The sequence below is a fragment of the Eucalyptus grandis genome, chromosome 3, assembly GCF_016545825.1.
Source record: "Eucalyptus grandis isolate ANBG69807.140 chromosome 3, ASM1654582v1, whole genome shotgun sequence".
Taxonomy (NCBI): Eukaryota; Viridiplantae; Streptophyta; class Magnoliopsida; order Myrtales; family Myrtaceae; genus Eucalyptus; species Eucalyptus grandis.
The window spans coordinates 71546669-71569015 of NC_052614.1; the positions used below are offsets into that span (position 1 = coordinate 71546669).

General features: G+C 39.1%; 1 pseudogene; it reads right to left on the reverse strand.

The window, feature by feature from the left end:
- Window positions 1-3796: 3796 nt before the first annotated feature.
- Window positions 3797-17150, reverse strand: LOC120292258 (annotated as a pseudogene).
- Between the last annotated feature and the right edge of the window lie 5197 nt (window positions 17151-22347).

Sequence of the window (22347 nt, forward strand, 5' to 3'; positions counted from 1 at the left end):
GTAAAGAATAGCTTCGTTCGTCATTGGGGAATTTGCTTATTTGTACTCGGCAGTTAACATCATCGCTAGTTGGGGTATGTATGTATATTCTCACAAAAGCTTATGTTATGCTAAAATTATTGTCTTTGATGCATAAAAGCAAATTCCTAGTGTGTACAATGTCACATGATACTAATTAAGTGAAGATAGATCCATCATTATGGCAACTAATATTCTCAAGTTATTACTATTTTGCATAATCAAGTGGTGAGGAGCAACGACTATTGTTGCGACTTTTTCAGAGGTGAACTATCAAGGGAAAGCTAATGAATAACTAGGTCGGTATAAATGGTTACTCATTAAAGAGATGGCCTTGTCGCCTAGTGTGGATTCTCATAAGCTCACACCAATCGCAACTTGGGGTTTTGATTTAAACAATCTCAAAAAAAAAAAAAAAAAAAAAAAAAAATGCATTTTAATTTATATAAGAGTAGCTGCTAATTAGTTAGGAGTCGATTAGATGCTCAAGTAGAATGTGAGAGTACATTTTAATTTTGCGATGGATATGGGGACTTGATTCTTTTCGGTACCTTTTATCTTTATTTAAAAAGTCTTGTAAATAGTCTTTGTCAATTAATCCTAAACCATTAACATGTGAAGGGTGATCATTCATCATTCGGGTGCGCAAGCAAATAATTTAACAATAAATAATCAAATTGATAAATAAATTACTTGGGAAATGGAAGAACCTTGATGTGCTAAGCAAATAAAAAGCAAAGTTCCATTATCGGCCAATGCAGCAAGGATTTTGCAAAGATATTAACCAAAAGCCAAACAAGAATGCGACATATGCATGACCTAGACATGATTTCTAAATGTGATTATGCTATGTTATTATTATTTTTTATTTGGGTTTTTCTTGTTTAAAACGAACATGATTAATTTAAATGGTACGATTATATGAATTCTAATCTGATCATGCATTAATGAGCTAAAATTGAGTCTAAATGACATGTATGCTATTATTATGAATTGAATGCAAACTACATCCAATACTAATGACATGAATTGGAACCAACTATAAATTAACCCTTTTATTTAACGATGCGGGAGATTTTATTTTTTTTTCGTTTTATAAATAGAAGACTAGACTCTAGGACACCAAATATGACCTAATGGCTTTATTTATTAAAAGAATAGTGACCTAATAATGCGTACTTACTCTTCTGGCATTTCCTTTTATGTAAACTATATGCAACGTGAACAATGCATTGGATGCAATTAATATATTTTATCTATATGATTGATTTTTATTAAAACATTAATAGTAAGTCATGTGACCGACTAAATGACGTGCAATTTATGACATGCAAGTTATGAGATTAATTAATCCTCCAGCGGTAGAACTAAATGACTTCTTTTATTTGGTTTTTCTTTAATTAATGAAAACTTTAAACTCACCTAAGTCTATATGAATTCTAATGTGGATTATCCTCAATAGGAACATGAATGTACCTAAATTGTAAATGTGCAAGTGACATATGATTTGCGATGCATGTGATAATTAAGAGTGCGTTTGGTAACCATTATGCTCTTGAAAACAATTTCTATCTATAAATGATTCTTTTTCTCGCTCTGAGGTTTAACCTTGCAGGTGAGTGGGCAAGCTTACTTCACCGCTAGCAAGGCTTGACCTCGCCTTGGCCCGGCGAGGCTGAGTCTTGTAGCCTTGCTATGAGGTTGAACCTTACAAGTGACTGGGCAAGCTTGCTTGACCGTTGGCAAGGCTTGACCTCACCCTGGCCTGGTGAGGCTGAGTCTTGTGGCTGTTGGGGGAGAGGCATGGTGAGGCTCGGCCTTGCTAGATTTGGGGGAGGTTGACCCTTGCCAGGCCAAGGCGAGGCTGGCCTCACTAGTTGCCAAGCGACCTCGCCCAATTACTAGCGAGGTCGAGCCTTGTCGGACCTCATCCTGGCCTGAGGAGGGTCCGACGAGGTCGCGCACCTCGCCTAGCCGGTCGTCGGCCATTGTCATGGCCGGTGATTGGCAATGAGGAAAAAGAAGAGAAAAGAAAAGGAAATAAAGGAAAAAGAAAATTTGGTTTGATTTTGGAATTGTTTCCGGGAACAAATAAGCAACTTTTTTATGCTTCTTAATTCCGTTTCAAACTATTTTCGAGAACAAATTTGTTATTCGGAACGAAAAAATTATCAAACGGATTTTGTTTTTTTTTTGTTCTAAGGAACAAAAAAAAAAAAAAGAATTAGTTACTATTAGGCTAGTTAACAAACAAGCACTAATGAACCTTAATATGTATCAAAATATGAGTCTTAATCCAAATTCATCAATATATTTTCATGACATATTATTTCAACACGGGCAAAGTTTATTTAATCAGTTATGCATCACATTATAAATCACGCGTGATGCCCTAACACGTTGTACCCCTCGGATGCCCCACCACGTCTTAATCAATGCAAGGAATAATCATATATTGAAATAACCTAAGGTCTATAGGCCCCATTTGGTTCAGCTATGGGAATGGGCTTTGGGACTCTAAAGTCCCTTGGCCAAATGCAAACGCGTTTGATTTGATTTTTTGGGCAACTTTGGCAAGATACAATTGCATTTCCAAAGGACTCTAAGGGCCCTTAGTCCAAAACAAGTTTGGAGGTCCTTTGGGAACTTGCATTTTCGGAATGCAAGTTCTAGTTACTATTCATCTTCGAAGAAAACCACTGCATGGAGTCCGATGACCACCGGCCAAGGGGTTGTGCATGCTGGCGACGCGCCGGCAACCACGCTTGAGGGTCACCCAACCCGGCGACCGTTGGGACCTCAAGCAACGCTTGGGTCCCGCGACCTTCGACGGTGGTCACCTAGGGTCGCGCGACCTTCGACGGTCGTCGCCCGGGGGTTGCGCGACCTTCGACGGTTGTCGCTTGGGGTCGCGCGACCCCAAGCGGGCAGGGGGCCGATCTAGCCATCTAGCGCCGATCCGGCGGTCCGGTGGCCATATTGCCAAAAAAAAAAAAAAAATACAAATATTTTTTTGTTTTTTTAATTTAGCAAAAGTCATTTACAAATGCAAATTTTACCAAACGGTATTTGTATTTTGGAAAACTCCCTTCACCCAAAGGTATTTGCATTTTTGCAAATGCATTCCCCAAAAACCGAACCAAACGGGCCCATACTAGATAACATGCAATTGAAACAATATACTAAAGAAAGAGTGAATGTCTTATTGCCAGTTGAATAGATACACAAGTGATTGGATGCACCAACACCCTAAAATTCTACAGATATTACTAGGTACCCAAAGATTAGTTTTTAAAATTAGTATATATGGTGACATCACATTTTTTTGTTGGGCCCATCTGTTGAAACACACACATCTACAGTCTCATATTGTTCATTTTTGACGTCATGATATTTAATATGGGGCTGCCTATGAGAGTATGATAACTTAAATACTAACTAGATGAATGGGGAGTTTCGTCTGCAATTTTTTTTTCTCTATTGTATTTAAATCTAATTAGTCACCGTACACGTAATTGATAATTGGGGATAGGTTTTGCTGACTAGACCAGCCGTCATGCGGGGACGACCATCTGTTCAAGCATGCAAAACAACATCATATAAACATAAACATCTGTGACTAGAAAAGAATCTAGAAAGAAATTTTATCTGCCACACCATCCCGTTCGGGTTTTGATTGGAATGCAATAGAAGAATAAAGAATAATGGAGTCTGATCGATTGTTTCCTGACGCCTTTTTTATACGTCGTTGCATCAGCTCGGTGCTAGTACAACTTAGAAAGCCAGAGACATCAAGCAGTTGATGAAGTGGGAAAGCTAGGGAAGCGAGCGTGTCCGTGGGGAGACCGAGCAAGGCGAAGCCTCTTCTCTTCCGAAAGTAGCTTTGCAAACCTTTTGAGAGCTTCTTCGTTAGTCTCTTGATTCAGCAGCTTGAAGATTCCGGTGTCCAGGTTAACCCTAGATACCGGCTTCTTCAGTAGTCCTTCCCCCACTTTGAGCAGATCATTCATGTTGTTCTTTGTGGCTATGTCCACCGAAGATACTGGTCCGCTCAACGTATCATCCTACAAAGATCACCGAATTTTGTATCAACATCATGTATAAATAAGCAAAAGAACAATAAGCGGGTTAATATACGCACAAGTACGTGTTCTTGCATATGTATGCCCTATGTATACCGGGTATTGATATATACCTGGATGCGGAGATAGCTCTTTGCCGAATGAAGAGTGTTAACACCTAAATTTTGGTAACCCATTTAGTCATTTATAGCATAAAAATTAGGGGTTAATTTTATCCCTGAAAAAAAATATTAATTGCACAGTATATAAATTTAGGTACATTTAGTTTGCATATTTTGCATTTTTATTTATTGGAGCAAGGGTGGATGGGTTCGAATTAATGTTTCGAGCTTAAATTGACAAGTGACTAAGCCCATGAAATGAGCAAATTAGCCCAAGCCCATTGTTTTTTTTTAAATCAATTATCTTGTGAAAAATTGAAATTTGATGCAATATTTTGATGATTTTTTGAAGATTGAGAAAATCGCATTCAATCTCATCTTTATCAATAAATGATAAAATCATTAGAGATATTCAGGAGATAAGGAAAATAAGAAGATCTTGGGTGATCGGGGGGTTATAGATTATCTTCGTGTATATTGAAAAAACGAGATAAAATATTCTACGAAGATTACCTATTTTCACCTATAAAAAGCAATCGGGTATGTGGAGATAGAGAGCTTCTTTTAAAAAAATTCAGAAAAAGTGAAAGGGTAGAGAAGCCATCCGTGGAGGTTAAAAGGAAAGAAGAGAAAAAAGCAAAAAGCTTCGGCAGAAAAGCGAAGGAAGAGGGAGAGTGACGTGAGAGAGAGAGAGAGAGAGAGGAGAAAAGTAAAGGGGTGATTTGACCCCTACTGTTCATGGTCTTCCCAACTTGCTGCCCACGTTGCTGTTCCAGTCACGACGCCATTGATCCGACGCCCTCTCTGCTCGACACTACCGCGCCTCGCCGCTCACCCTCTTTTGGAGCGTCCGTCCGTGCACACCGCCTCCACTCAGCCGACGCCGCCTGGAACCCGACGCTCCACCCTCTGCGAGCAGGCCCGAGCCGTGCTACGTCCGAGCTCTCCCATTCGTGCGGCGCCTACCCACGATCCCGACGAATTGTTGCCGCCCAACGCCTCCCCGGCCTCGACTCCGGCAGATCTGAGCCGGACCACTGCTGCCCACGCACCGCTGGTTGTCGCACCACCGTGCCCCTGCACCGCGCCGCATCTCCGCCTGCATCCCTCCGCCCGAGCACCGGCGCCACAGCAGCTTGCCTCTTGCTGCGCGTCTGCTGTCTCCTCCCAAAGCCCGCCGGTCGCCGCCCGTGAAGCCTGACGCCGGAGTTTTTCCTGCCCTACTCCGCCCGCTGTGACCCGCGACCCTGCTGCTCGCCCTCTCGCTGCTAGACCCGACGCCCGTGCCTGCACCTCCCGCGCCACCTTGCCGTCACTGACCTGCAGTACCCGACGCCGGCCACCGTCCGTCCGGCGCCCATCAACGCAGCAGCAAGCCCCTCTTTCTTTATGTGGTTTAGCTTTTTCTTTTATTTATTTTGTTCTATTTTATCTCATTTTAGTTTATCTATTTAAGTTGTACTATTTGATGTTAATATTTGTGAATTTAGTATGCATTATCCGCAGGGATTTTGTCTGGAATTATTATAATTATTAATTTGATCCAAGAGACAATGGATCATTTTTTTTTAATTATTTTAATTGTTGGGCTTTTTAGTGAGATTTTAATTGTTAAATCACAATAATTATTTAATTTGGTCCGTAAAACTTCGGATCAGATTTTGTAATTATTTTGATCTCTTTGCTGTGATAATTAGGGTTAGAATAACCGTTAATTTGACCTTGTGAGACAACATGTTATTTTTTTTCGATTATTTTGATCCTTTATTTGATTGCATATCTTGATTGTTTAGATTTAATGTTTAGTTGATAATTGTTTGTTTTGGATAATCACTAAAAAAAAATCAAAAAAAAATATTCAAATTAAGATTTAGTTTGTTTTAGAATATTTCTTGTTATCTTGCATATCTAGGATAAGGATTTCAGTTTGAAAAATATAAAAAATGCATTAATTTAGGATTTTAGTTGCATGTTTAATTACGTGGCAATTTTAAATTTTGAATTTTAAATAAAAATAAAAGATAAAAATATCATGCATATGTCATGTAGAATTAGGGCTTGCTCCGCACGTCATTGCATATTAGATCAATTACATGTTAGATTAAGATAATATCTTAGTTTAAATTAGGATTTAATGTGACTTAATCCTTAGTTTAAGTTAGATTGAATTTTAATCTAGCTAGATTATTTTCGCATTTTTAAATAGAAATATCAAATGCACGTCATTTAGTTTTTATTAGGTTCATTTAATTAGAACTTCCTCGTCATTAGACTAAATCATTTAATAAATGTCGCATGATATGTAACTCGCGTGCTAAATTATATGCGGCATGTCATCTCAGTTTAAATAATTTTGTATGTCATTGCATCGCATTGCATGTCATTAGAATTATGTCATTTAGATTGCATTTAATTATTGCATTTCTTCATATCATATAGTTTAGGTCATGCTGCCATGTCATATTAGATTATTAACATGCATTGTATAAGTCATGATTTTCATTAAATAAAGTGAAAACAAAAATTGAAATTGCGTGTTAATTAGAAATCATATCTAGGGCTGCTAATGTGAATTCTGATTTAACAATGCAGATGCTTTCGTTGTTCCTAGGTATGTTTTGCAATATTTAATTGCTTTCTTGAGTGTTAAATTGGTGGTATGCGCACATGTATGATCACCTCACATGTTAGGAAGTTAAATTAAAATCAATTCAATTGCCAAACATTTTTTTTAAAAAATGAAATAAAAAGGTACCGAAAGGGTACTAGGATAGTCTAGTGTAACCAAGTCCCCGAACTCATAAATCTCTGGTTCGTATAATTCTCCCATTATTTTACTTAGGTATCTAATCGATCTACCATAAACTGATTAGTGGCGACTCCTAAATAAAATCAATTTGCATGATAAGAATTCAAACCTAAGTCGCGAATTGGTATGGGCTTGGGAGAGCCCGAGTTAAGCTTAAAGACTTAGTAATCCATTAACCTAGTTTTAGGTAGTTCATACCCCGAAAAATTGGTCGCGACAGCTTGGCGACTCCGCTGGGGACTTGTGTTAAAACACTTAGTGGACTTAGGCCAATTTTTCTTTTTAAAAATATTTTTGTTTGGTAGCGAGGATCCCAGGTATGTCCCTAACATTTCTAAGGTGTTAAATGTTCTTGCAGATGGGAGGTATAGGGGAGTAGTCTTTGCTAACCCCTTGTCTTGATTGGAGTTAAGGATGAATGTTTGAATTAAAACTATAGAAGTGTTGTTTGCATTTAAACTGTTGTGTATGCTTTATTGCTTTAGCACTACACTTTTGCACACACAACTTGCGGTCGGACCTGGGCTGCGATATGATTTCTAGGATGGTGTTGAGAAGGATACTTCCTCCAAAGCGAGACTGCTATGTAGAGGTTGACCTTCTCTTCCCCGAAATTTCTTTCATGGTGTCGAATGTATTTGTCCATATCCGTAAGACTGCGTGATTATTGGGTATTCCATTCGACTGAGCCGGGGTTAGGAGGACTTGACACGTTAATGCGAGACTGCAACGGTCAGACCATCCTCTTAGCTCCACCTTGTTAAGCCGTCTAGGTAGAAATCGAGCCTCACAGTTCATGCGCATGCCTATGTGATTGTCATCCATTTCGGTGAAAGTAAGTTGTCTAAAGTCTCACTTTGCAATTTACTTACTTTATTGCAGTTTTGTCTGTCCATGACAATTTAGGTTAATCATTGATTTAATTCCTTTGTCAATTAGGAAAGAAATGAGGAAATAAATTGCCGTACAATGAATCATTTGAAAAATAAAAAAAATGGAAATTTGTTTTCAATTTATGTCTTGGCTTTTCCTAGTTCATGTTTAGGAAATTTCGTCCCTATTGGGGCATCTCATATCTTTGTTTTCCTAGTCCGTTTTTAGGAAATCCTCTTCATATGTGGACTTTTCTTGACTAAAATTAAATGGTTGTCATGGACTAGCTTTCTATTTACACATCATGCTTACATGTTCCCATTTATTCAATTAGGTGATTATGAAGCAATCTCGCTCACCCATCCGTACACGGTCGAGAGTTAAAATGGCGGATCAAAATGAGGCGCTGGACCGTATCATTGACAATATGAACAAGCAAATTGCACACCACCAAAATCAAGTCAATGAATTGTCTGCTACTGTGATTTTTCTCATCAAGCAAAAAGGCTGCGATGACATAGGTACTCCATCTTCAATAAGAATCTACGACTCGGAGAAGAGAGCCAAGAGAACTTTTGAATCGTCTCATTTTCCCGAGGTAGCTGAATTTGATGCCACCATGAAGAGACTCGTGACATATCTAGAAGGAAGAATCTCTGACCTGAAGGGTCCTCATCACACAATCAAGGAGGGTGAAGAACTTAAGCATATGTGATTCATGGTCCTAAGTAGTTCACTTTCCTTGTTTAATTAGGGGCATGCTCGGTTGCACCTTCCCCTGCGTGGAAATTGTTATTGCTTTTTAGGAATTGTTTTCGCTTTCTAGGAATCGTTTTTGATGTTTTCTCTTTTTAGGGATTAGGAATCACAATTTTCATTCCAATAATGTAATTCATTTGATTCGATTCAATGAAATTACATTTTTATTTCAAATTTTGAGGACATGACGGAGTACTCCAAACCAGTCCAATGACGATATCCAACCATGAAAAAGAAAAATATCATCCACGGAGAAATCCTGAGGGCTGGACTTTCTCATGCTTCCTCCCAAAAACTTTTTTGAAAAACAAAAGCGTTTCACTACTAAAAATAAAAAGAACAAAAAAAATTTCCCAAAGCTTGTAGCAGATTAAACCTGTTTGTTTGTCTGACTTATTTGTTTATTGTCTCAGTGCATAATTCTATAACTTGTTATGACAAGGGACATTTGAAAATGGCGTATCAAGTTTCAACGATCATAAACTTGACTTGTGATCAACGGGCTTAGAGCGCACTTGCAGTAAAAAAAAAAAGATTTGGGGCATGTAAAAGAGGACCATCATTCCCTGGTGGAAGAGTTGACAAATTGAGGGCATGATAGGTTTTGGTAGTGACCAGACTGGGATAAAGTCTCAACCTAAGCCAAAATGGATGTGCAATTTGAATTTACTTTGATGTTGCATAATATCATGCTGATGCACGTTCTCTTGTGCAGGGGCAAAAGCGGATTTTTAATCTTGAATGATATGGACAATCCAAAGACATCAACGCTGAGGCAATTCCCATTGTAGAGGAATCCTTGAATGAATGCTTAAAACCATTTTTGCAAAAGATAGAAAACTGTTTGAATTTGACATGCTTAAAGTTGTTGAGTTTTTTGCATGATAACTCTTACATGTTTTATCCACCAATTCCACTAAAGAACATCAAGATGGACTAATTTAATGAATGATGTGGAATTGATTGAGCATATTAAATGAGACGAGTCGGGATGATGAAAGGCAAACCCTATCCTATACACAGTCCCATATTCATACACTTGTGAGATGAGTGTAGGAAGGTTCATATCTATAAGGTAAAGAGTTCTCTCGCAAAATGTACGGCAACCGAAATGATGAGAGACAATTCATATCTCTATCCCAAACACTACATGTGATCCATTGCTTAACCCTTTTGAGCCCATACACTTGTGAATATTCTTTTCAAATCACCCCTGTCAAGAATCACCCCACATCGGGGCAACTAACAGATCAAATGGCATCATGAGGTGAGGAAAATGGATTGAAATTTTCTTGCTCTCACTTGCATCAATCTTCAAGTCATGCTATTACATTGAATTCATGTGTTAATTTAAGTGCCTTAAGATGATGAAGAGCATTTCTTTCTCTATCATATACACTTATATCCTTTGCATAGCCCACTTGAGCCTGCAATTTCGTTTCTTTAAACCCAGTTGGTGATCATCCCCCACACTGGGGCAAGACAAAAGGCAGATGAAGACTCCTGAAAAGTTCAAGTGTCATTCAAAGTGTAATGGCTTGACGCATGCATTGTGCGCAAGAATTGAATTCAAAATAGAACTAAAGGGCATGAAAAAGCAGTGTGCCTGGTAAAAGCAAGGCCAGTGCCCATGAAAAAGAAGTGAAGAAAAGTGAATGAAAACTAGGGGACATAAAAAAAAGCGGTGTGCCTGGTAAAAGCAAGGCCAATGCCCATAGATGAAAAAAAAAGAGTCAAGATAAGTGACTGTCAACTACAAAAATCGAATCCCAATGGAGCAATAGTCAAAGAACTCAAATGCTGAGTTTTTGCAATCAATGGGGCATTTCATGAAGACGATCCCCAATGGTGAAAAAGAAAACTGGTGGCAATGCCAAGATGATCATCAATTCACACCTTTTACACACATTTTGAGCTTAATGATCCTTTCATTTTCAACCCATGAACCCAACCTACGTTACGTTCCTTACAAAGTCTCTTCAGATTAGGGCACTTGAATTAACGTAGGAGTTCATATGTTTATAAGCATCGCTCGAAAAAGTGCGAGCAAGATTATTTCTTTTTCATTTTGCAGGGTTCTTGATTTGTAAACCCGGAGATGATTACAAGACAGTTCATTCAATAGCTTTGACTCAAAGAGTCCATTTGTTAAGCCGTTGGCCAAGCCCCAATTATGATCCCTGTTAAAGACCTCTCAGATTGGTAAGATCGTACCGCTTGCGAGAATACTCAGACCCATGTCGATATGATAAAATTGAGTGATTCTCATAAAATGACCATTCTAAATGAGAGTGAACGAAAGTCCTTTCTAACCGAAAGTCTCTCATTTAGTATTCTTAAGAAATCCATGTCATGAGTGAAAATTGTCTTGAATGATAATTCTTTCCAGTGGAAATTTGGGTGATGCAAAGGTCATTATGCATAAACCCCGATTGAGTTGATGAAAACCTCACCGAATTTTGAAATGTGCATTCTAGAGTAGCTTAGATTGTCTATCTCTTTGATGAATGCATATCGGTTTTTTGCTCTAAATCATTCCCTGACAGGTAATTCAAGTTCCTTTCAGAATGTTTCATGATATTAGGAGGTGAAAGGCCTCCACAGGATATCTAAGTTCCAGAAGACATATCCCAAAGAATCAGAGATATCATCAGGTAAGTATATCTCTACCCATTCTTCACACTTGACTCGGTCAAGATGTCCCTTTATATTGACCTGGCGTGCTGTCATAGCCCAGAGTCCCTTTTGAAAACACCGACACTCGACTGAGTTGTCCCCCAAAGATTTTCCTCCAGATTCAATCTGATTAAGGCGACCGAAGAACGGTTCGGGTCCTGGTCAGTTGACCTCTGTTGCAAGGCTGGGCGACCGAAGAATGGTTCGGGTCCTAGCCAAGCAAAACCTCGTTTAGGCGACCGTAGAATGGTACGAGTCCTAGACATAATTTATTGCTCTAACAAAGCATCGTAGAATGGTACGGGTCCTGAAAAATCAATTTTCCGTTTAGGCGACCGTAGAATGGTACGGGTCCTCGACAATACCTATTCCCTATTTTAGGCGACCGTAGAATGGTACGGGTCATAGAAAGTGAATCCCCGTTTAGGCGACCGTAGAATGGTACGGGTCTTGGTAGGTAAATCCCCGTTTAGGCGACCGTAGACTGGTACGAGTCCTAGACACAACATCTATTTCCCTATTCGGCGACCGTAGAATGGTACGGGTCCCGGAAGGTAAATCCCGTTTAGGCGACCGTAGAATGGTACGAGTCCTAGACACAACCAAACACGTCATACGGGCGACCGTAGAATGGTACGAGTCCTGGGAAAGATCTCTTTACAAAGCCATGTTACTATTCGGGGGCGACCGTAAAATGGTACGGGTCCCGACATGTAACACCAACTATCTTGAATCACTCTACCCTCTTTGAAGGTAAGTTATTCCGGGTAAGTTCCTTTACCATTTGCATACAAATTGCATTCCAAAATTTCGACATCTCATGCCCGGGATCCGGATGTCTCAATTCTCTTCGTTGAATGTTTCACTGATGTGAATGTTTTTCGACCTTTCTCGTTATACTTAGTCTGGATCTAGGTATTTCGAGCTTCTAAAATCGTGACATCTCTGTCTGGACCTGAATGTCTTGATTATTTTCATTCAAACATTTCACTCTGGATGTGAATGTTTGTCAATCCTTCTCATTATACCTTAGTCTGGATTTAGGTATTTTGAGATTTTCAAAAATCTTGACATCTAAGTCTGGATCTAGATGTCTCAATTTTTTCCGTTGAACATTTCACTTTGGATGTGAATGTTCTTACCATTACGCTTTTCAAGGAACCGAGTGAGAGTTGGGTACTTGTGGAGTAAATAGGATTTATCATGTACCTCAAGATGCTTTACCACACTAATTGGGAAGTAATTGTAGGTACGTTCTTTCCTTTGACATCATGCATTTGCATTAGCATTTCCATGCACCATATGAATTGCCTTTTTTAAAAAAAAATGGGATACATTTCCCGACAAAAAAAAATCATTTAGTTCATGTGCATAGTCAAAATTTAGGTCTCAATTTATCTTTGAAGTCAACCTCTACGAGCTCACATTCAAAGAGGGGCAGTTGTTGACACCTAAATTTTGGTAACCCATTTAGTCATTTATAACATAAAAATTAGGGGTTAATTTTATCCCTGGAAAAAAAATATTAATTGCACAAAGTATATAAATTTAGGTACATTTAGTTTGCATATTTTGCATTTTTATTTATTGGAGCAAGGGTGGATGGGTTCGAATTAATGTTTGAGCTTAAATTGACAAAGTCGGACTAAGCCCATGAAATGAGCAAATTAGCCCAAGCCCATTGTTTTTTTAAATCAATTATCTTGTGAAAAATTGAAATTTGATGCAATATTTTGATGATTTTTGAAGATTGAGAAACCGCATTGCAATCTCATCTTTATCAATAGGCAATAAAATCATTAGAGATATTCAGGAGATAAGGAAAATAAGAAGATCTTGGGTGATCGGGGGTTATAGATTATCTTCGTGTATATTGAAAAACGAGATAAAATATTCTACGAAGATTACCTATTTTCACCTATAAAAAGCAATCGGGTATGTGGAGATAGAGAGCTTCTTTTAAAAAATTCAGAAAAAGTGAAAGGGTAGAGAAGCCATCCGTGGAGGTTAAAAGGAAAGAAGAGAAAAGCAAAAAGCTTCGGCAGAAAAGCGAAGGAAGAGGGAGAGTGACGTGAGAGAGAGAGAGAGAGGAGAAAAGTAAAGGGGTGATTTGACCCCTACTGTTCATGGTCTTCCCAACTTGCTGCCCACGTTGCTGTTCCAGTCACGACGCCATTGATCCGACGCCCTCTCTGCTCGACACTACCGCGCCTCGCCGCTCACCCTTTTTGGAGCGTCCGTCCGTGCACACCGCCTCCACTCAGCCGACGCCGCCTGGAACCCGACGCTCCACCCTCTGCGAGCAGGCCCGAGCCGTGCTACGTCCGAGCTCTCCCATTCGTGCGGCGCCTACCCACGATCCCGACGAATTGTTGCCGCCCAACGCCTCCCCGGCCTCGACTCCGGCAGATCTGAGCCGGACCACTGCTGCCCACGCACCGCTGGTTGTCGCACCACCGTGCCCCTGCACCGCGCCGCATCTCCGCCTGCATCCTCCGCCCGAGCACCGGCGCCACAGCAGCTTGCCTCTTGCTGCGCGTCTGCTGTCTCCTCCCAAAGCCCGCCGGTCGCCGCCCGTGAAGCCTGACGCCGGAGTTTTTCCTGCCCTACTCCGCCCGCTGTGACCCGCGACCCTGCTGCTCGCCCTCTCGCTGCTAGACCCGACGCCCGTGCCTGCACCTCCCGCGCCACCTTGCCGTCACTGACCTGCAGTACCCGACGCCGGCCACCGTCCGTCCGGCGCCCATCAACGCAGCAGCAAGCCCTCTTTCTTTATGTGGTTTAGCTTTTTCTTTTATTTATTTTGTTCTATTTTATCTCATTTTAGTTTATCTATTTAAGTTGTACTATTTGATGTTAATATTTGTGAATTTAGTATGCATTATCCGCAGGGATTTTGTCTGGAATTATTATAATTATTAATTTGATCCAAGAGACAATGGATCATTTTTTTTAATTATTTTAATTATTGGGCTTTTTAGTGAGATTTTAATTGTTAAATCACAATAATTATTTAATTTGATCCGTAAGACTTGGATCAGATTTGTAATTATTTTGATCTCTTTGCTGTGATAATTAGGGTTAGAATAATCGTTAATTTGACCTGTGAGACAACATGTTATTTTTTCGATTATTTTAATCCTTTATTTGATTGAATATCTTGTTTGTTTAGATTTAATGTTTAGTTGATAATTGCTTGTTTTGGATAATCACTAAAAAAATAAATAAAAATATTCGAATTAAGATTTAGTTTGTTTTAGAATATTTCTTGTTATCTTGCATATCTAGGATAAGGATTTCAGTTTGAAAAATATAAAAAATGCATTAATTTAGGATTTTAGTTGCATGTTTAATTACGTGGCAATTTTAAATTTTGAATTTTAAATAAAAAATAAAAGATAAAAATATCATGCATATGTCATGTAGAATTAGGCTTGCTCCGCACGTCATTGCATATTAGATCAATTACATGTTAGATTAAGATAATATCTTAGTTTAAATTAGGATTTAATGTGACTTAATCCTTAGTTTAAGTTAGATTGAATTTTAATCTAGCTAGATTATTTTCGCATTTTTAAATAGAAATATCAAATGCACGTCATTTAGTTTTTATTAGGTTCATTTAATTAGAACTTCCTCGTCATTAGACTAAATCATTTAATAAATGTCGCATGATATATAACTTGCGTGCTAAATTATATGCGGTATGTCATCTCAGTTTAAATAATTTTGTATGTCATTGCATCGCATTGCATATCATTAGAATTATGTCATTTAGATTGCATTTAATTATTGCATTTCTTCATGTCATATAGTTTAGGTCATGCTGCCATGTCATATTAGATTATTAACATGCATTGTATAAGTCATGATTTTCATTAAATAAAGTGAAAACAAAAATTGAAATTGCGTGTTAATTAGAAATCATATCTAGGGCTGCTAATGTGAATTCTCGATTTAACAATGCAGATACTTTTTCGTTGTTCCTAGGTATGTTTTGCAATATTTAATCGCTTTCTTGAGTGTTAAATTGGTGGTATGCGCACATGTATGATCACCTCACATGTTAGGAAGTTAAATTAAAATCAATTCAATTGCCAAACATTTTTTAAAAATGAAATAAAAAGGTACCGAAAAGGGCACTAGGATAGTCTAGTGTAACCAAGTCCCCGAACTCATAAATCTCTGGTTCGTATAATTCTCCCATTATTTTACTTAGGTGTCTAATCGACCTACCATAAACTAATTAGTGGCGACTCCTAAATAAAATCAATTTGCATGATAAGAATTCAAACTTAAGTCGCGAATTGGTATGAGCTTGGGAGCCCGAGTTGCTTAAAGACTTAATAATCCATTAACCTAGTTTTAGGTAGTTCATACCCCGAAAAATTGGTCGCGACAAAGAGCTTGGAAAACAACAGCGAGATGGAGATCAACCATATCTGCACTTGCTTGGGTGAAGACGTCTACTAGAGGGGTGGACCCTCCGCTGGTTAACCAACCGATGATCCCCCACTTTGCTGCTTCATGTGCATTGTACCTCTGTTCGGATTTTGGCGAACCGGTTCCCAAAGATATCACCAGAAAACGCCCGTAGTCCATTGGCTTTATAGGAAAGAAGTCTGGGTTCCCCTTGCTTATCTCTTTCGTCACTTCACTTATAGCAACTAAAGTCTGCATATCATTCATTGCAATTGACAATAAGTTTCCGTTGCCATCACATATATTGACATGCAAGTTGCTGCCTGCACAATTTATTTATCGTCATGGTGGAGTTACTTCTTTTATTTTTGTACAGACCGGATTATTTGCAGCCACCCCACCATCTATAAGATTGAACTCTCTCACTGCTTCTGAGTGATCTTCAGTTTGGAAATAGTGGGCGGGGAGATAAGTTGGTGCAGCCGAAGTGGCAATGCATATATCAGAGAGCAACGCATCAACGGATGGTTTGTTCTTCACCTGTCCAAAACAATGGATACAAGACTGGCAACTGTTAAATGATATACCAGCAAAGTTGAACGGACAGAAAGGCGATCGAGTTTATTTGATTGGGGAGTGTGCGTGCCACGCTGCAGGGCCAGGATGCACACCTGGTAGGTAGAAAAGATGGTTGGACGGAGACGCTTGATGTCAAAAGTTGGGATCACAACATGGGTTAACGTCTGGTGCAACCTTGTGTCCCCTAGTTTTTCCCTTATGAGTTTATGAAGGTAATTTCCGTCATACTTTGTTCCTGTGACAGTCTTCATCATCTTTGTAACAGGAGCAAATGGACCACTGCAAAACATTCGATTAAGCATTTAAAGGACAAGTTAGAATGTTGACTCCATGAAAAAACGTTAATCATACACAGGAAGCTTCTGACATGATCATGTAGAAAAGAAAAGAAACTGAATTTAGACCTGTCCTGAGGGAAGATTTTAGGGCCATTTTCAAGGTAGAAGTCCTTGATGTCTTTGGCAGAGAACATGGGTCGATTCTTTTCATTAGGCTGGTCAACATGGCTGTTATAAGACCTCCTGTGCTCGTGCCCGCTATCACGTCAAAATAGTCAGCAAGTCTTGCATCTTTACCATCCATCTTCTACAAAATGGATTCGGGTATATCAGAAAGTTAGAATTACATGCAAAACAGATATCAACTGTGCGTACAGCATTAGCATTAGTTCAATACCTGAAGTTCAGACTCTAGGAAACTTAGAATAGTAGGGAACAATCCCTCTTATCCCTCCACCATCCATGCTGAGAACTGTGATTAGGTTTCCATAAGTTGGAGGTTGAAGAGGTACGCTCGTTTTTTCCATTACGCTAAGTGAGGCTATCTAATCAAGAGAAGCGCAGAGGGAGAGAGAGGAAAATCTTTTCAAGGATAAAGTTGTCGGTTGAGTTTTCTTCGATAAGGAATGGGTATTTATAGGCCCTCCAATCCTCTTATTCAAACTTTTAAGCGTGTCAGCGCATATTAACTTCAAGTTATTGGCTGGACGTTTACTCAATTAGACATTAGTTTACGGCTTTGCTGCACGTTCGTCAACCTCTATAGAATAATAATTGAGTTGCCATCGGAGTTACTAATTTTTCTTATGCACGAGATGGTCCCCAGAACATACATCTATAAATTGTAGGTTGGACTTTCCTATTGCTGAGTTATGGGTTGCATATGGCAGAATTGTAGGTAAGTATGATTAGGTAGGGGCATTAAATGATTAGGCAGGGGCATTAAATGATTGGGTAGGAGCATTAAAGGCTAAGGCAAAATGTTCAATCTACCAGATCAAGGGCTTACATTTGTTGCAGATCAATCTAATCTCCATCAAGTGGCTGAGATCATTGATTGAATAAACTAAAAATGCATCATGCCGTTGCACAATGAATGATGCATATTGCAGATTACCTGCTAAAAGCTTTGATCAGCGTAGTCTTGATTCGCACAAGGCGGTGCCTCTGATCAGGAAAAGACCCAATATGACATCTCAAGCAGTCAATGACCTGCCATCTGATCGAAGCAACAGGGCAACGACAACAATTCAAGAATTCAAAGCAGGCGTCTCTCCATTATAATCCTGCACACTGTGATGAAATATCTCGGGGACCATGCCAAAGGAAACATGAGGCAACAAATAATACGATGTTGTATTCACAAGCACCCCATGTGTGAGTTTTTGGCAAGTTATATTTGTGAAAATATTTGAAAGATATTGATGCACTTTTTCTTTGGCCAGCAAGAGATAGATAAACTTTATATTTGGCCAGAAAGATATGGATGTAGTTTACTTTCTTTCTGACATCATATGGCTGTGTGCAGAATTGTGTTCTCCTTATTGTTGTTATGGTCTAGAAGATAACATAATCTCATCTCCGGCTCTTTTTGTATTGTGTTGTTGTTTAGGTTTTGTGCTTATCCTATCTTCAGCAGCTCATATGGAAAATACTGAATGAAGACTTACATCAAAGCGCAACCTAAAGGGAGCAACTTGGTGCCAGACGCCCACAATTACTAGGGGATCAAGTTGCATTATGACTTAATTAAAAAATCTTTTCTGCAAAAATGCTGTTAAGACATTAAGGAATCAAGTTGCATATGTCAATAATCGCCAAGGAGTAAGAACCAAATGCAGAAAGTATATCCTTTAATGCCTAACATATTTATCATTTGAAGTCAATAGATATAAAGTATGCAAATGAAGATGCAGCTTGCAGATCATTACATCCTTCTGAATATGGTTCTTTGACTTCAAATAGCAAATATTTTAGGCTTAAAAGGCTGCAGGCAAGCATCGGCCAAGGTAGAAAACTTAGAGAAGGAGAGTCTACGGTTGAAGATTGACCAAACTTGCCAAAATCATCTGCCAGGCAGAGAAACATGAAAAACGGGGCAGAAAAGGAGGAGAAAAACCTAGGAAATTTCTCCCAGTTTCTTAGGAGTAGTTTGATTTGATCATGCTGCAGACAGACTATAAGTTTATCAAGTTGCTAAGTAGCTAACGCGTAAAGAGAAATACAAATAAGACATCGTTCCGGATGACAAAAGTTTCTCGTGGGACAAGTATATCAGCTGATGATTCGTTTGATAATTAGGTTTATAGAGGTAAATAACCAGTTAGTCAAACAGATGATGAGTAGGAAGATGGAAACCTCGGGGGAATATGATCGAGTATTGACTCTCTTTCCATGGAAGTGGAGAGGTGCGGCATTATATCCTTAATCAAAATTCACACAGGATTTTTCTTTTACGGGTTTAACCCACCCAACTCCCTGTGCACTGTACAGCTGAAGAAAGCCGCTATCTTTCTTTATACAGAAATCCGAGCAGCCAAATGGTTTAGAACATTTTTCATGGTTCTATCCGCCGCCGTGGAGAGAATTTTGTGTTTACTGGGTCTTGAACGAACTCCCCGAGGCTTATCTTGTTAGGGGAATTACATACGAGATAGAAAAATATTTTTTTCTCATTATTCTTTGCATTTGAATCTCTTAAAAAAAACGATGCAACAGAAAAGATTTTCCTACCCATATTTAAATTTAGGAAAATAATTTCATTTAAAAAAAAATTGAAAATCATTTTCCAAAATATAATAAGAAATCATGATTTCCTTAATGCTCTTTCTTTCGAGCCCTTAGCAATGGGGTTGAGTCTATTGGGGTCCATTGAGGGCAAGCCCAAGTCCATCAAGGCAAGGCTAGAAACCCCAGTGCCCAATGCTTAGGTCCCTAGCACTTGGGCTCGGGTCCATTAAGGCCGGGCTCGATACCCCAACCCCCCAAATCCATTAAGGCTCGGCCCTGGACCTCGATGTCAGGGCTCGAGCTCGAGTTCCTATGCACCTATGCTTGGATCCATAGAGGTTGGGCTAGAGACTTCGACACTTAAGACCGGAACCTTGATGCCTGAGCTTGAGTTCAATGAGGTTAGGTTTGGGTTTGTGATGCTTTGGTCTAGGTCCTCGATGCTTGGGCCTCAGTCCATTGAGGTTGGGTTCAAGTTCTAGGCTCAAGACAAGAGTGCCTGTGCCCAAGTCCATCGAGGCTTGGGTCAGGACCTTGGTGCTCGCACTTAGGTCCATCGAAGGCTAGGCTTGGGAACCTAGAGTGCACAACTAGATCCCTAGTACTAGGCTTGAGTCTCGATGCTCGGGCTTGAGTCCATTGAGCTTGGGCCTAAGTCCCCAACATCCAAAACTGGGTCCTAATGCTTGTGTTAGGGTCATTAATGTCAAGCATGGGTTTATCGAGGTTGGACTTAGGTCCTTGGTGCTTGGGCGTGCATGTTGGGGTTTGAGGGCAGGTCTCAATGGACTCAAGCCCAAGCACCAAGGTTTTGGGGCTACCTTGATGGACTCGAGCCTGAGAGGCAATGTACTAGGCCCAACATTCATGGATTAAGGTTGGGGTGGCAATGAGCCGGTCACGAAGATTCTATGGCTTGGTTTTTGTTGACCTAGGATTGGTGCTCGTACTCGTACTCAGGAGTTGGGGATCTAGGCCCGAGAATCTAGTGCCTGTGTCCCATTCTTTGGCTTGTTATGTGCAAGTCACTCATGTTCAAATAGTGTATGCTTATTTTGGAAAATCACATCTTATCAAACAATAAAAATATTGTCTTCCCATTTCTAGGGGCCTCATCCTCATCCTATTCATATGTTGATAAAGGACTATACCTATAGTTGATTACGTTGATTCAATAGCTTAAAAAAATCAAATAGAAGAAAACACTAATATAAAAAAAAAACAAAATTGTCATTTTATTAAAAAATAACTTTATAGAAAATATTTTCTAGAAATATCACATTTATCGCGAAATAAATGATATCTAAATCAAAACATGATATCATCTCCCAAATGTTCAATGTCAAGATATTGGAGCTTTCAGAGTTGCATAAACAATTTGAGAATACTAACCAATGGCACGCGGTTCTTTGAGAGACCAGTTTCCAGTACTTGTTATGTTTAATAATTTAGTAAGTAAACCAATTCCACTCTTTGATTTATCCTTAAAACGGTATCAATGACCTCTAATGAGAATTCAAAGGGGAAATGGATTTGGTAAAATGCAAATCAAAGATGATGCTGAGGAAAGGCACAAATTGGTTATTAACAAATTTGAACAATTCCGAGTGGGAGCGCACTAATTGGAAATGGTCATGAAACATATTGTGAAAAGTTTCAATTCTTAAATAAACTAGCGTTCAATTAGATTACATTAAATGAACACATCTTCCGTGGCACGTTAGTCGATGTAGATGACGTACTAAGCAGTAATATGTCGGCGCCAAGTTGCAGAGGAGGGGGAATTAGAGAAAACCAACGTACAATGCGCTTAGGTCGCATGCCGACTTAAGCAGTGCAAGCCAGGAATATGCAAAGTTCCTTGAGCATCTTCGTGCAATAGGGGAACATACTACTGCCTGAGTTGGCATGAAATATATTCAAGAGAGAAGTGAAAACAGAAAAGCCAGCAGCGACGTCAAGATTAAAGTACTGCCAAAATGACATGGAATGAGAAATCCCATGACTTCACGTTCAGCGCCCAAGCCATCTCATCCTCGCATGACGGATCACATCTTCGTCCACCCAACTCTCATGGGCTAGATGTGTCACCAGCAGGGCTGGGCACTTGGCCGGTGCCCTGACCCGTTTGGGCCCAGGCCCATTTGGGGAAAGGGGCCATGCCTAGCAGGGCCACTTCTCACCCGGGCCTTCATGCCCCGTGCCTGGGCCCATGCACAGCCGATGACCATGGCTAAGCACCGATATCCAGTGTAAATGCATTTATTAAAGGGAAAATTACACAAATAATCCATAACTGTGGCTCATTATGTAATGTGGCTTTTGAATTTTTAATATGTTCAATGTAGTCCCTAAATTTTAGCCTAATGTGTAATGTAGTCCATAAACTTTTAATTTGTTAAATGTTCAATGAATTTTTTATTATATATATTCGAGTTAATTCTCGCATCATATGAAATATTCAATGTTGTCCATGATATTGAATTAATTAAAGGACTATATTGAACATTTTCATGAAATTAAGGTACTACATTAAGCAAGTACCAATAGTCCAAATTTTATGTTAAACAAATAAAAAATTCATGGACTATATCGAACATTATGGTAAAGTTTAGGGATTGCATTAAATAAATTAAAATTTTAAGATCATTTGTGTCATTCTCTTTGGTAAAAAGTATAATCTAAGTGCTAAAATTTACAAAAGATATACATAAGTATTGCTTTTTTGAAAATTGGAATACCTAAATGCCAAGTCCAGCGATCCTAACCGGAAATCATACATGACAATTTTTTATTAATATAACTTGTCTATATGGTTCACTAGAGAGTTGAGTTAGCAAAGAAGAACCAAAATAATGTCGTTTTTACTTTGAATTTAAATTTTAATATAAATATTAATTAAATTAAAATTTGAAAATAAATTCTTAAAAAAAAAAAATTGCAAAACTTCTATAACAAAGTTGTGCAAGCCCTCATCGTTGCCTTCCCACCATTGATTGGAAGGACCAATGACAATGGGG